This window comes from Pholis gunnellus (genome assembly GCF_910591455.1).
Source record: "Pholis gunnellus genome assembly, chromosome: 20".
NCBI classification, from domain to species: Eukaryota; Metazoa; Chordata; class Actinopteri; order Perciformes; family Pholidae; genus Pholis; species Pholis gunnellus.
The window spans coordinates 318,307-330,603 of record NC_136547.1 but is presented as its reverse complement, the minus strand read 5'-3'; the positions used below and the strand labels follow the sequence as shown (position 1 = coordinate 330,603).

Below are 12,297 nucleotides of genomic sequence, written 5' to 3'. Positions count from 1 at the left end.
ATACCATTTATTTTTAAATCCCACAAACAACGTAAGAGCTGTGTACAAAGCACAAAGCAACAAATATGTGTCAGCATTTCCTTCCCGTTAGCATTACTGTAGCCTACACACATAGAGCCATTACTTATGTCAGTTACTTATGTCAGTTACTGATGCTACTTAAAAACAGACACATAGTTATTACAGTTGTTAGTTGTTACAGTTATTAGCTATTACAGTTATTCAAACATTAACCAACCTTGTGCCTCTTCGGGGGGTACTAATACCGTAACCGTTTCTATATGTTCACAACCCTTATATTCTCCATACTTTACTCTCTCTCTTCGCGCGCACAGTTCTACTTCGTTTTTACTCTGAGAGCCGGCTTCAAAATAAAAGCATTTCTTCTTAAAACAGAAAGACATGTAACAAAGGCAACAGATTGATTGCCAAACATGAATTGGGTTACTTACACTGTATCTGTTTGACAGAGATAAAGATAGAGCTAGCATTAGTCACTAACTAATGTTTGGTCTTGAAGCAACAAACCATTTACATCTGGGAACATTTCCCTACGTACAATACCTAACCATAACTGTGAGGAAGTTATGAAACACAAGAGCAATTGTTGAATTTCACTGGCAAATAACAGTTATTTTGAAGGTGTGGACTTATAGCCTGTTCAATCAGCATATATCAAACAAAAGTGAAATTGAATTTCTGTCCATTATTCAGAAGTCCTTTAGCGGCTCTAAGTATTGGAGCTGGATCCAGCAGGCTCCCTGCAGCACTCCTCTGATCCATCACTCAACCCTCAACAAGCTCATTAATCTTGACAGAACATGAGCTCAGCCAAGGAGGGCAGGAAGTGAGGGATGAGGTTCCATTTTGACCCAGTGACTGCCTCTGTGTTCACAGTAGCATGCTGGATGCCATTAGTGTTTGTGTGTGTTCCTGAGTGACAGCAGCGCTGTACTGAGAAGATTGAATACTGTCATTTCTTCTGTTTGGGAATGATAATGATTGTGTATGCATGTGTCCACATTTCCACTAGTGCATACATGCTGTGACAGTGTGTGTGTGTGTGTGTGTGTGTGTGTGTGTGTGTGTGTGTGCATCTATGTGTCTGTCCGCCTGTCTCTCTGTTCACGGATAATATTGCAGACTGCTAGACCTATCAGACTGAAATTATTTGTGCTCATTTATGACTGTATGCTTAATGACCTCACTTGGTTGCAGTGATTCACACTTTTTGAAAACACATTTTAACATACTTTATTGACAATTTTATATCTTCATTGACTGCTCACTACTCTTAACTGGCTGTTAGGGCCTGCAAGTGATCAACAACTGCTTCAGTTTGGACTCTTGTCCACTCTTCTGCTATGGATTACAAATTGTTCCTCTCTTGATTTGCACACCAAGATAAGACATATGCGTGTATTTATGTATGAATGTATGAACAATACAAAACAATCGCTTAGCAAACTGAACCAAGCATTGACTAACACAGAGGATGCCTTCTAATGTAAGTAGGAAGAGAGCTAGTAGACCCGCTCTGAACTATTGACAGTTGTTATTTTATTTTGCTCGTTCAATGGTCTGTCTCCGAAGAATGAGAATTAAAGTTATTATAACAAACTAGAGTTGGTTAGAATAGTTGTTAGAACAGGGGAAGACTAACCAAGCGAGTTTTGGTGAGTCTTCTTTTGTTTCTGTAGAGTTTGAATGACGTGTGTTTTACAATCAGTTAAAACAAGGCAATTAAACTAGTCTCAGTTCAGTGAAAGAAAGAAACTTGAAGATGAACAGGTGTACAGTTGTATTTTTCTAGTATAGGTAATAGGTGTAAGACTGTGAGGTTAATAACCAGACAACTGCATGTGATACAATCTCACACACCAATTGCGAGTTGAAAAGCCTCCTCTATATACAGTCAATGAACACAGCTAATAGCTAACGGAACTTAACACAGGTCTTTCTACTAGGAAGCATGAAGCGTAACTCCGTGAACTACAGTTTAGCTGCTGCAGACAGCTGGATATTAAAATGAGAGTGTACCTGTTGCGTGACATATGCGAGTAGAAAAATATAAATAGCAGTAGAATTGTTCATCTGAATTACAATATAAAATGTTTGCCCTCAGGAATGGCATCCAGGTTTTATGTACTGTCATATATAAAGTTATAATAACTAAGGTTCAGGAACAAAGACCATGCTTCTACCGCCCACTAATTTGATTACCCGTGACTTGTTAATTCCACCATTCCAACCTCATCAACTTAAGCACCTGTGCAGACCGATATACATGTGTCTAACCCCTTTGTCTCCCACGCTTAAACCCTTTTTTCAATTTATATAATAATTTCGATTGCTTACCATTATGGACTACGAGCTGGTTCTCACCCCCTCAGACTATAATCTCTTTGATGATCTGTCTTTGGTCTCCAAATCTCCTTCATCCATAGTCGCCTCCACACCCACGTCAGCCACCGCTGCTACATTCTGTCATCCACGTCCCTCGGCACAACATCATCAATTACTCTTCATTGAGTTGCTTTGGCCACACACACACCACCTGCACCAAATCCACATAGAGGCCGTATGGAGAAAGCCGCTCTTCCAGACAACCAGTGTCCAGACGCTTAAACCGCAGCTGCACTATGGCCAGGTCACAGCCCCAGGATCAGGCTCCTTCCTGTGCAACTAACATCACTGACTGGACAGTCGCCCGCCTTCAGTGTGGGAGAGGAAGGAGAGGAATATCCGATTCCATGGGACTGACAATAAAGCCAGGCTTTTCTAACTCTTCACGGCATCCACTTCCACCACTCCAGCCAGCTGCTCGCTTTCAGGTTCTCTACCCAGCGCTACCTGCTCACAGCCAGCTGATGACCTCACAACCTCTTTCATTTCATCCCTATGTCTGCAGACTGCACATCTGACCCCCGAACACGCATCACTTTATCCTAGCACCGCAACAGCCCCATTGGCATCGCCACCAGGAAGTACTCTGGTAGGAAGAGAAATATTATTGATCTCTCCTTTCCCCACTGCTACAGCATGTATCAACAGCCTCATCGCTAGCCCAGATTTTTCCATGCATGACATTACCATCTCACACCTCATCTGTCTTGCTTGCCATGGCCCCTGATTGGTCAAAGCCGACATCACAAGAGTCTTCAAAGTTTTGCCCATTCACCCAGACTTCTGGAGCTTCTTTGGTGTTTCCTGGAAAGATTCAGTCTACTTTGCCATCCGTCTCACTTTCGGCCACAAAATATTCAATTTCCTTTCCGATCGTACTAAACATGTCAGGATCCCTGTCTGACCCATTGTGTGTTAACCTCTGTCCAATCTCCTCTCCTCATGTGTCTGTCATTCCCCTGTTTGTTATTGTTTGCCATGTGCTCGGTGTTTTTTTTCCCGGACCTGCCTCCAGACGATTCCCATGGCCACACCCTTGATTGGCGCAGAGCTGCGGACAATCTAGCTCATTACCACCTGATCCTGATCCCACTGATCACCGCCTGACAGTTTATCAACCCTGGTCCTGCAGGCCTGGGTTGTCAGTCCGTATCGTCTTCTGCCTCGGTAGTCATACCCCTGTTCTGTAAGTTCCCACTTGACTTTCCCTGGACTAACGTCTTTCCTCTCCACTACGTGTGTAGAGTCTGCGGAGCTGCCAGCCTGCGGTGTCGAGCCACGGAACATCACACTGCCGACCAGCCTGCCCTCCGGTGTTGAGCCACGGGACATCACACCGTCGGTCTGCCTGCCCTCCGGTGTCGAGCCACGGGACTCACATCGTCGATCTGCCTGCCCTCCGGTGTCGGACCACGGGCTCCACACATCTCCGCCTTTAATCCTGGTGAAATAAAATCTGTTTTACCAGACTGTGTCTCCTGTGGTCTTGCTATTGGGTCTTACTCTTGAACTCCCGTGACAAAACAACCACAAACTTCCATATGTGATTCACCTTCTGGATGACTTCCTCACTGTCACACCATCTGCCTCTCCTGCATCGTATGGTCTGTCCACCCTCAAGTAGGCTTTTCTTCAGCTTGGTGTTCCCCTTTTCATGTGAAAACAAGAGAACCTAGCACATCCCTTAAATTCCTCAGCATCACCCAAGATTAACTCACCTTCCAAGCCTCCTTCTAGTTGAGAAACTTCACTGTTTATCCTTGTAAATTGCTAACTACCTCCATGCCTTCCACTGTACCAAGCGCCAGCTTCTTTACCTGTTTGCACACCTGAATTTTGCAATCATTCCTCAAGGTCGATCCTTCCTCTCCTACTTACTGTCCCTGTCTATCACCACCGTGTCCCTCCACGATTCCATCATCTTGGACGACGACTGTGGTGAGACTTCATTGACATGTTAATGTCCTCTCCAGAATAAAGAGAAGGTCGTAAACAGGCTGTATGAAAGACAGCACCCCTAGAAAGCAGCTGGCCCAGACTCTGCATCGTTATTACACTTCTATGACGTCCACATAACTCAGCCCGAAGACATCCAACTGTACACTGACGCAGCACCCTAGACCTGATTCAGATGTTACTACAACAGCAGATAGTTTGCCTTCACTTGGCCTTTGGAGTTGTCCTTGCTCTCTCCTTCCTCAGCCCTTTACGAACTGTACCCTATAGTCATCACCACTCTTCTTTGGGGGCATGAGTGGTCCAAAAAAGTAATTCTCATCGATTTAGACAACCACCCCGCTATCTAAATCATAAACAAAGGTTGCTCACAGTCACTAGACATCATGAAATTCATCCGCAGACTCAGCCCAACACCAATTCAATATCTGAGTCGCACATGTTCCGGGCTATCAGAACTCCATTGCTGACTCCCTTTCCTGTCTCTAATTTCAGAAACTCAAATCCTTAGCAGCAGATTCGGACCCCCATCTGACACTGGTCCTTCCGTTTTCATCTTCACCTAAACCCCCAGCTTCTCCACCTGGTCATTAAATCACGTCAAGAAATATTGAATTGTCTTGCTCCCAAATCTTTTTTTGGATGAACTGTTGGCATCTGTAAGCATTTTTTTTCCAAATGACTTGAAAATATGAGATGAATATGTGGGGAACATGTCTTGTTTGTTGCTGTTATAACTGCTTCTGGTAATCAAAATATGAACAACAAAAATTTGACTTGTAGCTTTGTTACATGGATACTGACCTCTATAACCAACAGTGTAGCTGTTCCCGAGCTAGACAGCTTATGTCATAAAATAATATTTTACTTTGTATATGTGTTTACATATGTATGTGTGGCCTGCTGATTTTTCAGGGGACAATACTGTTTAGCATAAATTAATAATTTTGCCTCTGTCTTTTAGAGTAAATCACAGAAGGACCCTAGTATCCAACAACACACCGTCCACAAACTGTCTCAGTGAGTACACAGACTTCTCAAAGGATAATATCTGTTGGCGATCAGGTGTCCTGGGGTAGAGTGAGGGATACTCACCTGAGGATCTAAGATATGTAACACATTAAATGTGTTTTTGTATTTCTTTTTGAGATGTAGTACTTGCTAACATTGTACAGTTGTGAAATACTCTTATGTGGACTGTAGGGAATACAGTGCACGACAGTTTCATAAAAACTCTAGAATTTCATATTTTGGGCTGACATTCATGTAGCCCTTTGACTTTATGATGATGTTAGAGTATGGAAATATCTACATGTATATTTTTATTTCCCTTTCATTCTCAGGCAACAATGTCTTGTGTCAGTGTTGGCACCGAAACTACATCCAGTCAGCCAGATGTCATCCTGTCTTCAGCACCTATAAAGGACCAAGGTTTCAGACCAAGCAAAACGCCTTGTGTTGAGGTGGAGGAGGTGGAAGAGGAAAAGGAAGAGACTTCTACAGAGCTCCAGACTGAGGCTACATCGACACTAATACGTTTTCGAGTTTTAAAACAAAAACGATCTCAGCATTGTTTTTGTAATGATCTCCGTCCATACTAGGAAGCCTGAACACGAATATCACGTGACTATTCACGTACACTGGGCATGTGGGTGGGTGCCGGTGTAAACAGGAAGTAGATTGGTTGCTTACTTAAAAAAATATAACAGAGTAATAAAGTAGTAGTTTAATAATGAAAGGTCATGTTTGATACTTAGGATCTTCTCTAAAATCTTCCTTTTTAAACTCAAACAGTAAACTCAAAAGTTTTAGAAGTTTCATTTTTCAGACTTAGTTACAGCGCTGCTTGTCTTGCTCTCTCTCTCTCTCTCACATCAAATGTACTTTAAAATCAACGCTTACACATAAAGGTTTACTAGATTATGGGTCCATAAATGTGGTCAACGCATGTCTCACTCGTTTCCTCTCGGTTTCGTTGTTCTCTGGTCTGACTCGTAGCTCTGCTGGTGGCTGAAGTCTCTGTCCTACTGGAGAGCAATTCATGTTTTGTTCCTTTATAGTTTGTGTGTGGACTTCACAAGAGTTGTGCAGAACAAAATAAGCATTAACAAGTGTTCGTCGTCCCCTCAAAGCCTCAAACCGTGACTTCAGACGTCCATAGGTCTGATAACGCCAGTGGAAAAGCCGCTTGCTAATCGCTCCAATAGCAGCTGCTTCCTCCGCAAAAATGAATTTAACTTTAACTGCACAACAGCTGCTAGTAAAGACAACAAGGTCAGCAAAGCCTGTAATCAATTGGCCGGGAAAGGGTTGCGTGATAGGGGCGTGACGAATCAGGGAAGGACACGTCGTGACTGCTAAGAACCAATCAAGTAGCGAACGCGGGTGTCTACACCATTGTTTCCAAATGTATGCGTTTACGAGCGTCCACACTAGTCGCCAACTCCGGAGTTTTCAAACATATCTGTCCTCGGGAGACCTGGCGTCTCTGTTGTTACTGAAGAATCTCAAATGTTCTCTGTTTCATATGTTCGCTACATGTTACTATGAGTTATCATATATATTTATGTCTTATATTTTCATATAATATTTAGGAACAGGGATGATGGTGTAGATTTTAAAGTAGGCTTTTGTGTGGCATGCCTCCAGTGAGGTGTTAAAAATGTCAAAATACTGGAGACAGCTGATTAGCACAGTGCTTCAAGGCATAGGGAGAAGCAGAGTCTGGGCCGGCTGCTTTGTAGGGGCGCTGTCTTTTATACAGCCTGTTGACGACCTTCTCTTTATTCTGGAGAGTACATTACCATGCTGTCTTTTAATTAAAAAGCCTGATAACGACCCTCTCCAGAATAGAGGGAGTCAATATTGTCTTTCATCCGCAGTAAAACTTGTTCAGGTTGTTTGCCAGGCGGAGGTCATTCATAGAGTGGAGGGGCTTCAGGCTTGTAGTTGGTCTGTCTGAGACCCCTCCATACCGAAGCAGAGTCACTTGCTGAGTGCTCTATGCTGTTCTCCAGAAAAGGCATGTTTGAGGAACAAACCCTTGAGTGTCCTTCCTCTGATAGCCCTTTTTGATAAATCCCTATCCATCCTAGTTTGACTGTGTTAAAAAGCTTCTAGATGGTGCTGTCCTGTGTGACCATCATGAAGGAAGGATGCTAAAAGTTGTCCAAAGTCACCACTGCCTCCTCTTTGAGCAGCACCATATTATACCATATATTGTTTTCAGAGATTCTCTTTATTGTGAAACATGTAAAAAGTATAAGAGACATCCTGCTTGTCCATCAACAAGATCTTGGTTAACCCTTCTCAAGAGTTCCCTTCTCAAGATCTCATACCAAAACCATCACTGTCATAGAACCACAGGGAGTTCATTATTCAAGGGCCAGAATTACATTAGGTAGCACTCAAAGAGTAATAGTTAGGGCTGGCTCAGGTTTATAGTTAGGGCTGGCTCAGGTTTGTAGTTAGGGCTGACTCAGGTTTGTAGGTAGGGCTGGCTCAGGTTTATAGTTAGGGCTGGCTCAGGTTTATAGTTAGGGCTGGCTCAGGTTTATAGTTAGGGCTGGCTCAGGTTTATAGTTAGGGCTGGTTCAGGTTTATAGTTAGGGCTGGCTCAGGTTTGTAGTTAGGGCTGGTTCAGGTTTGTAGTTAGGGCTGGCTCAGGTTTATAGTGAGGGCTGGCTCAGGTTTATAGTTAGGGCTGGTTCACGTTTGTAGTTAGGGCTGGCTCAGGTTTATAGTTAGGGCTGGCTCAGGTGTGTAGTTAGGGCTGGCTCAGGTTTATAGTTAGGGCTGGTTCACGTTTGTAGTTAGGGCTGGCTCAGGTTTATAGTTAGGGCTGGCTCAGGTGTGTAGTTAGGGCTGGCTCAGGTTTATAGTTAGGGCTGGCTCAGGTGTGTAGTTAGGGTTGGCTCAGGTTTATAGTTAGGGCTGGCTCAGGTTTATAGTTAGGGCTGGTTCAGGTTTGTAGTTAGGGCTGGCTCAGGTTTATGGTTAGGGCTGGCTCATGTTTGTAGTTAGGGCTGGCTCGGGTTTATAGTTAGGGCTGGCTCAGGTTTGTAGTTAGGGCTGACTCAGGTTTGTTGTTAGGGCTGGCTCAGGTTTATAGTTAGGGCTGGCTCAGGTTTATAGTTAGGGCTGGCTCAGGTTTGCCTTGGCCCAGCCCCTAGATAAGCTGCTTTAGGCCTAGTCTGCCGGGACTTCCTAGGATACACTGAGCTCCTCTGTCCTCTTCTCTCTCTCCTTCTGTATGAATTCATATCTCATTAATGCACATTAATAACTTTGCTTCTTCCCCGGAGTCTTTGTGCTTTTTCTCCTCACAGGTTTCCATGGATTGTGGTTATATCTGGACCGTGGTTATACCTCCTGCCGTGACCCTACCTGACATCCACTGCGGCTATTATTATTATGTTTATAATTAGTCACATTTCTATTACTATTACCCATACCATTAATGCTTTCATTAGTATTATTATTCTACTATATCCACTGCTACTATTATTATTATTTGTAATTTTTCCAGCATTATTTTGCGTACTACTGTCATTAAATGAATCATTTCTATCATATTCATTGAATGTGTTGTAACTCTGTTATGATGTTCATTCTGTACACATGACATCTATCACACTTCTGTCCATCCTGATAGAGGGATCCCTCCTCTGTTGCTCTCCCTAAGGTTTCTCCCCGTTAAAGCTTTTTTTTCGGTGGAGTTTTTGATGTGAGGGTCCTGGGACAAAGGATGTTATGCAGATTGTAAAGCCCTCTGAGGCAAATTTGTGATTTGTGATTTTGGGCTGTACAAAATAAATTGAATTGACCTCTGAGTTGTCATGCATTAAGTCCAATAATAATTGGATAGAATTATAGATATGAAATCTTCGAAGCCCACATAATTTGCTATATTGCAACAGCCAGCTACTGGATGATGACATGATTTGCCAGGGGGGCAAAGAAAACTATGAAGATCGACAATGTATTTGCATTATGTACACACCAACTTATCATTACCCTTAGTGTGCTCCGATTGGCACAATCGGGTGTCATAACTGCTGACGTGAATAATAATCTAACTGTATTTACAATTATCTCTAGCCAGCAGTTTTAAATAGTCGCCTGCTTTGGACCAGAGAATGCATGTGACTATGGCCCCTGGTTTCATTAACTTCACGATTCACAGAATAGAGCTGTTGATAAGTAGAGTTGGTTTCTCAGTGGGTGTGTCGCTGAGTGGGGAGAACCACTTTCAAAAGTGAAGTAGTTGGTGGGGAACCGTGCGTTCCTGTTTAGGATTATGCTTCCTTTGGACAGTCACCTAGCCTTGCTGGCTTCTTGCGAGCTGCCGGGGGATGGCTAGTATGAGCTACAACTGGTCATCCTGCACTGGCTATTGGGAGCTGTCTAACTACAGTACATATTTATTGACTTTCCATGGTGCAGAGCCACACAGGTTAGAGATCTAGTCAGTAACATCTGATATCGATCTGATACTCACCAGATCCGAGATCTGGTCTGGGTCGTCCTTTTGTGTGTTGCTGTAAGTAGAACAATTTATTTTGCACATTGTCCACATTACTTTACTCTATTCATTGCTCAAAATGTGTGATAAAGGATCTGTGATTATGGCTTCTTTAGTGGTTATGCAAAGATGCAGACCCCATGAAGACTTTTATTTTGACATCTGCAGCAGTAAATAATGAGACTGAGAACAATGGCCCTTTTCAGTGTCATGAAATTGTAACTTTAACACCATTATCACATCAAGTTGTTTTCAAGAAAAATGCTCTGACAGTTGTTTTTGTGTATTCTCCTAGCAGCATTTTGGAGTATTTGCTCTTCTTGGAAAAAGGAAGCCCATCAGGACTAACTAGTCATTCATACCCATTCATTGACCGCAGGCACAGCCTATGGGAGCAATTTGGGGTTAAGTGTTGTGCACAAGGACACATCGATATGGACTAGCAGGGCAGGGGATTAAGACGATCCTCTTGATTTCCTAAAGAAGAAGGGCTCTATCTACTGATTCCAAAGGCCTACTGGTAGAGTTCATTGCTCATATTGACAATGACAAGGACACCTGGATGGTGATGATTTGATGGCAGCTGAAAAGTCTGCACATCTGTCTAAGATTAAAATAATCACTAAGGTACTTAAAATCATCTCCAAGGGCATGGGTTTCAAACATTTTGGACCCGAGCGAGCCCCATTTGGGGTTAAGAGCGAGATTTTTAACCGAAGAGAGCGTCGTAGAAAGCAAAGTTCATAAAGAAATTTAAAAAAGAAATTACATTTTTCTTTTTTTTTTTTTATCGAAAAAAAACTCCTTAATGTAATCATGTCAACCATTTTACACACTGCAAACACCATTATAAACTATTCTACTAACTAACTAAGAAGATTCGCCACAATATCATGCATTTTACGCCACAGCCGGCAAGACAACAACTCAGAGAATGCTTCGTTAATCTCGGGCATAGCGTCTAACCCGGCATATTACACTGCTAACAACATTAGCATTACACACAGAGTTCAACGGTATCATCCAAATTACTCTCCGTCAAAGCGTTCAGGAGTTACAGCCAACAAGCCACAGAAAGCACAACTCCCACACTGCGAAAATATTATAACTGTATCATACCTTGAGTCGGTTTTGAGGGCCAAAACGGTGAAATCCGCAATTATTCCTTATTAGTAATGTGTTCGTCTGCTAAGTGGGTACGTCTGGAGCTTAAAATGGCATTTCTCCGTTCATCTGAGCCAAAATGTTGGTCAGAATGCCGGCGGCGAATCATACACGGGGCTTGGGGGCTGACCGCTGCATGGTTTTGGAGTTTTATTGGCTGAAAATTCTGTCAATCACTTCATGGAACACACGAGTGTGTTCGTTTTGAGCAACTGGTTGTAACGAGTGGTCTCATGACAAGATCCGCGCAGCAGAGCCTGAGCAAGGGCTCCAAACAAACAGACAGAGACATCCAGGAAAAATATGACAGGTCAAAATGGGTCAGAATTATGCCAAAATGATGCCAAACAGCTCCGTTAGGATAGATTGTACAATATGAGTGATAAATAAAGTGAAATATATAATTCTAAAGTATATAAAAGTACAATGGAACAGCTACAAATTCTGGTTCGAAAATGAGAATTTGGCATGTTTTTTTTTAGATAAACACCTATAACCTGGGGTTTGCTTCACTTAATTTACACCAAATCTTTTTGTGAGGCACCTGCACCCTTTGTGCTATGAATTGGGAATGTTTTTAGGCTAGCCAGGGCCTCATTTAATAAATTACAGTGCTTTTTCTTCAGACGAACTTGGGAATTTTCCCTGTTTGCTGTGTTTGCTGTGTTCAGCTACTATTAACCAGTAACATATACACAATATTTACTCATCTCATCAAATCTCACAATCCCTAGTGTTATTCAAGCATCAAAATGTTTAAAATAGACCTTGTAGTTACAGAATTGTAGTCTCTTTTGTATGGGTTACAATTTTCGAGAAAAGGCCTAAAAAAAGGCTTAGGGTCCAGAACAAAACTACCATGTACATCATGTACGCACACATACTTTAATAATATGTGGAGCTTGGAAGGTCTATGGTTAATCCAAGCAGGTTATCTTATTCTTAAAGTCAAGATAATCAAAAGCAGTGTAACTGACATATCTTTGTGGCAAAACTGAATAGCTTTGTGCATATGGTTTCAACAATGGCAATTGCTCCAGGAATCTAAAAGATTTCTGAGAATCATCAATTGAAACATTTTCACTTTCTCATCGTTTGTATTTGTTTTGAGCTTTGGAAAGGTATTGAAGTGATTGTATGAAACTCAATTCAATCACACAAAACAATCTTCCACTTTGCTATTATTTTATGCCTCATTTGATATCAGCCAAATGATAACAGACTGGCCAAATGAATCACAGGAAAAG

The 12,297-nt window shown here is 42.3% G+C and overlaps 1 protein-coding gene across 1 annotated transcript in view; it reads right to left on the bottom strand.

Annotated features, from left to right (window-relative positions):
• Positions 1-3,776: 3,776 nt before the first annotated feature.
• dtx3la (deltex E3 ubiquitin ligase 3L a) overlaps positions 3,777-12,297 on the bottom strand; it is a 53,527-nt gene continuing 45,006 nt past the window's right edge. Inside the window, exon 6 of the transcript XR_013767541.1 lies at positions 3,777-3,847. The gene's annotated coding sequence lies outside the window, so the exon portion shown is untranslated. The remainder of the gene's footprint in view (positions 3,848-12,297) is intronic.